Source organism: Desmodus rotundus, chromosome 4 (assembly GCF_022682495.2).
Source record: "Desmodus rotundus isolate HL8 chromosome 4, HLdesRot8A.1, whole genome shotgun sequence".
In the NCBI taxonomy this organism is placed as follows: Eukaryota; Metazoa; Chordata; class Mammalia; order Chiroptera; family Phyllostomidae; genus Desmodus; species Desmodus rotundus.
The window spans coordinates 43,663,578-43,668,414 of record NC_071390.1 but is presented as its reverse complement, the minus strand read 5'-3'; the positions used below and the strand labels follow the sequence as shown (position 1 = coordinate 43,668,414).

Here is a 4,837-nt window from a genome sequence, read left to right as displayed (position 1 = left end):
AGGCAGAAAGAAAGCCAAGAATAAAATAGGGAGAAAGCAAGTGCTGGGTAAATGGAGCCGGTCTGGCTTCCTCACCCAGGTGTCTGGGTAACTAAGGGAAGCTGTGTTCCCATAACCTTGCAGACACCTGATAACTACTGTTCTGATAGCCTTGAAACTGGGTCCAGTAAACTGTTCCCTTAACATGAAGTGGGCCTGCATGTGCAGAATTATGTTAGGTTGTGTAATGTTCTGGCATTTGGGGGGCTTTGTTCCCCTCTAGAACTTAAATAGTTAGGGACTCCCTGCTGGGTGCAATGATGAGATACACTCAAGGGGACAGGTGCCATGATGGGTGACACGCTGGGAAGCAAGGGCCATGACGTGTGACATGCTGGGATACACGGTTTGCAGTGTGTGTGGCTCACCCACCCATGAGTAAAAGCATGCCAGGCATCCCAACGGCTCTGTGAATATTATTCTGTCTGTGCGAATAACATGAACCTGCCTGGCCTTGAATGGTTGCAACACAGCAAGGAAGATCCTAGACAATTGCTTTTAATATAATTGAAAGGGCCTAAGTCAGTGAAAGCGGATTAAAGATATGATGAGGTATTTGTCTTAATACACACAGCTGAGTTTATTTATAAATTAAACAAGAAGGGTGATTTGGTCTGTAAACAAAACAGGTTTTTTCAAGGCCACCTACCTCCTTAGCCAGTCACAGTTCCTATCACAGAACTTCTAGTCAATATGCCTTCTCTGCCCTTGACCCTGAGGCAGTCTAAAGTGCACAAGTTATCCATTGCAGAATTGCTATGATTGATTGGATCAATAGTAGACACTAGGGACCTGGCAATCCATTGTCTAGCCAGCACCCCATCAAAATACTTCTTTAAGAAATTAAATGAAAAGCTGGCCCACGAGTACCAACCAGAGACGAAGCAAGAGAAGAAGCAGAGATTTCTGGCCTGGGCCAAGAAAAATGCTGCCAGCAAAGGTGATGACCCTACCAAGAGGCCACCTGTCCTCCGAGCAGGGGTTGACACCGTCACCACCCTGGTGGAGAACAAGAAGGCCCAGCTGGCAGTGACGGCACATGATGTGGATCCCATCAGCTGGTTGTCTTCCTGCCCACCCTGTGTCAGAAGATGGGGGCTCCCTACTGCATCACCAGGGGGGAGGTCAGGCTGCAGTGTCTGGTCCACAGGAAGACCTGCACCGCAAGCACCTTCACACAGGCTAACTCTGAAGACAAAGGAGCTCTGGCTAAGCTGGTGGAAGCTCTCCAGACCAATTACAAGGACAGATATGGTGAGATCCGCTGCCACTGGGGAGGCAGTGCCCTGGATCCAAAGTCGGTGGCTCACATCACCAAACTGGAAAAGGCCAAGACTAAGGAACTGGCCACCACGCTGGGCTGAGTGTGCACTGTGGAGGTTTCTGTACATTAAAAGTAATTAAAAACTCTCCTTCGGAAAAAAAAAAAAAAAAGATTAAATCAAAAGCTGTCTCAGCTGTACTCAGTGGTACAATCGAAGTAAAAGGACACGTGACTCTGAGCTCACCATTTTGGTGGAGAGAGATGTGTAAATAGTATACTAATCTGCATAAAAGTGGACGGGAGCAATATAAAGAAGGAGGCGGACACCTGAGACCCTGTGGTTCAAGAGCGAGAGGAAAGAGTAGCTGCCTTGGTAATGGATGGCTCAGCTGTCCCCACACTTTGTAGGAAATATCTATAGGTACTCGTTTCAGTGAGGTTTCTGTATCCTCCTGTCAATTGTCTTTAGAGGTTCTTCAAATTCTCAAAGTCAAAAGACTTTTAGAGCTACATGATTAGTTATTCCTCTCAAATATTCCTAATGTAGTCAGATGGCCCCTGGATAAGTAGAACTGTCTTCTAGAGAGAGGAAGACAGCTCCAGGAAACGAGACAGTGCTAAGAACAAATTATTAAAATGTACTCTAAAATAAAACGTATACACAAAATAAAATGTAAGCCAGTATAAAATATTATAGAATCATGGGTGTTAAATGGGACAAACTTAACTCTCACCTTTGAGAAGGCTACAGTTAACTTCACCCACAAATAACAATTGCTCAGTGATCTCAGATTCCACTGATAAACATAGTCCTTTCTAGTTCTCTCTATTATCCTTCAAAATAATGAAGAATACTCTGAATACCTAAGGGAAAAGCAGTGATACCTACCTGTTTCAATAAGATGAATTATAGAGATGAAAAACTAAAAAGACAAAGTAAAAAGAAAAAAATAGCTATTTCATAATTTTTACAAAATACAAAGAGAGAAAAGAGGATCATTTTGTCCCTGAACCTCCAGGGGAAAGCAAAACTCAAAAGGGAAAGTTTGCTGTGAAAATAATTTTTTTTTGCTGTTTTTAGGCCACAACATCACAATTTTAAAAGAAGGGGAAGGGGGGAGAATAACCAAAAGATCTAGATGGTCAGACAGGCATCACTAGTTCTGACAAGAAAACCCAAAGGTAATCATTTCAATAAAATCATATTAAATGACATGTTCAAAACCATACTCAAAACACATCAAGCCAACAAAACAAACAGGATTCTTTTTTTTTTTTTTTAATTTAGAGGGGGGGAATAATCTTTAGAAGATGATGATTAGAAAGCCAGCAAGAGCATTCTACACAGAGCAGAATCCTCTGGCAGGCTGTCACTGCTGATGAAACAAGAAAACTGCTGTCAAGCTGGTTTAATACGAGGCAGTTCTTTTCAGAGACCCCAGACACTATAACGACAATTCAAACCAGCTGGAAAAGAGAACCAGGAAAGCGAAAGTGTTGGAGATTTTCAATGTATTCTCACCTTAAAAGGCATTTCTATTGCTTCAACAGAAGAGATGTTTTTGTGGTTGACTTTATATGCTTGCCTTAGTAGTTTCCTTTGGAAATGGAAAGGGCATCAAATTATTGTAATAGACTATAATACCAGCATGTCCAGAAAGAATTAAGTCTTGTAAGCACATCATTTTGTAAAAGAGGTTGTTTGTATCAACTCTAGTTACCAGAATTCTGAAATTAATGGGTAAAAAGCATGCATTCATTATGGGTATCTGTATACAAATATACCTGGATGGCATATTTAACTCTGAAATGCAAGATAACAACCAGATTTTGTGGAAAGGATGAGCCCAGATGGTGAAATGAAAATTATATGGTATAGAGTATTTAATGGTAAGCACCTGTAGTATGCTGATTAAGATCTTAAGGCAGAAAATCTAGCTGAGTAATGGCTCTACTACATTCTGGCTGTGTGATCTTGGGCAAAGTAGTTAACCTCTCCAGTTCCCTCATCTATAAAACCAGCATAAGGGGACCTATCTCACATAGTTCTTTGAAAAATTAGGTAAACTAAAACACATAAATCAGCACAAAGCCTGAGTCACAGCAAGTACTAAATAAGCGAATGTGGTGATGATGAGGAGGACATCAATTTCAAGTTGATGTCCTCGTTATTATCACCCTTGGTATTCCCCAAGTCTTTTCCAGTGATACTTGGTGTGAGGAGGCCATTTTCTTCTTTCAGATTCCCTGTAATTCTTTGTATATAACTTTTACACTTTGAACCTACAAATACATCATGTTCTCTTTAGAGATTTTACAAATAGTTTTCTTCCACTATTATTCCCCGTAAACATGACCTGCTTACTTTACTCACTGGTATGGGAATGAAGGGGACGCTCTTTAAAGTCAACTCTGCTTTCTCTGTGTTCTTTGGCATGTCGGTAGTCAGTGGCCAGTCACAGACTAATTGGAGTCCAACTGAAAATAAATGCCCCAATTGTACAAAAAATAACAATACTTCATATGGAACACTATGAAACTTTACTCTTGAATATCAAATTGTGTCATGGCTACTATTGCACATCCTGCACTAGCCAAGTATCAGACTCATATTGTGGACAAGAAAAGCTTGTTGAGCTGAATTAATGTGATTACTAAGATAGTATGAAACAGTGATGTTTCTGGGAGCCTTTGGATAATCTGTTTCAGCCTCCTGAGGCCACGGCCACTGTTATATCATGAAGCTCACTTCATCTGGGAACGCCTGCACATGAAAAACGTTCACCCCTGGCTGGTGTGGTTCAGTGGATTGAGCACCGGCTTGTATACAAAAAGGTCACTGGTTCGATTCCCAGTCAGGGCACATGCCTGGGTTGCAGGCCAGGTCCCCAGGTAGGGGCGTATGAGAGGCAACGGATTGATGCATCTCTCATACCTTGATGTTTCTCTCCCTCTCTTTCCCCCTCTCTCTAAAAGTAAATAAATAAAGCCTTTAAAAAAAGAAAGAAAGAAAAACATTCAGTAGAAGGGTACGACACCATGGAGTTTAGGACAGTCTGTTCCCACAAGTTACAGGAAATAGAAGAAACAAAACATGATCAGTTTTTCGGTCTCACATCTCACTCTGTCTAGTATCACAGGGATTTTTGCATGTTTGATACCCTCTAATGTTTCTATTTGTAAAGAAAATGAAGCCTGCCTCTGCAGAAATGAGAAAGTAAATGTTTTCACATAATATCATCATTTTACATCATCTTGGTTTAAAAGTGGGGGGCAGGCCAATTGGAAACCAACAGAAAATCTTGAGGTTATACCCATGGAGCTTAACCATGAGTGAACCATGGATGTGGTCCCCACTGCACTGCTGTGTAAATTATTCAAGGAGAGGCACTTTGCCAGCTGGTGGCCAAAAAGCCAGTGGGGGTAAAATTCAATTATTCCTTAATATTATTCTAGGCAGAAAACAAAACAAATGTGTCAGGGGGGAAGAAACTACCTATTTTATCCATTTTTGTGGTCCTTGTTTTATACACA

The 4,837-nt window shown here is 41.2% G+C and overlaps 1 pseudogene; it reads left to right on the top strand.

Moving 5' to 3' along the window:
- Nucleotides 1-358: 358 nt before the first annotated feature.
- On the top strand, nucleotides 359-1,403 carry LOC112305330 (large ribosomal subunit protein eL8-like; annotated as a pseudogene).
- The last annotated feature ends 3,434 nt before the right edge of the window (nucleotides 1,404-4,837 follow it).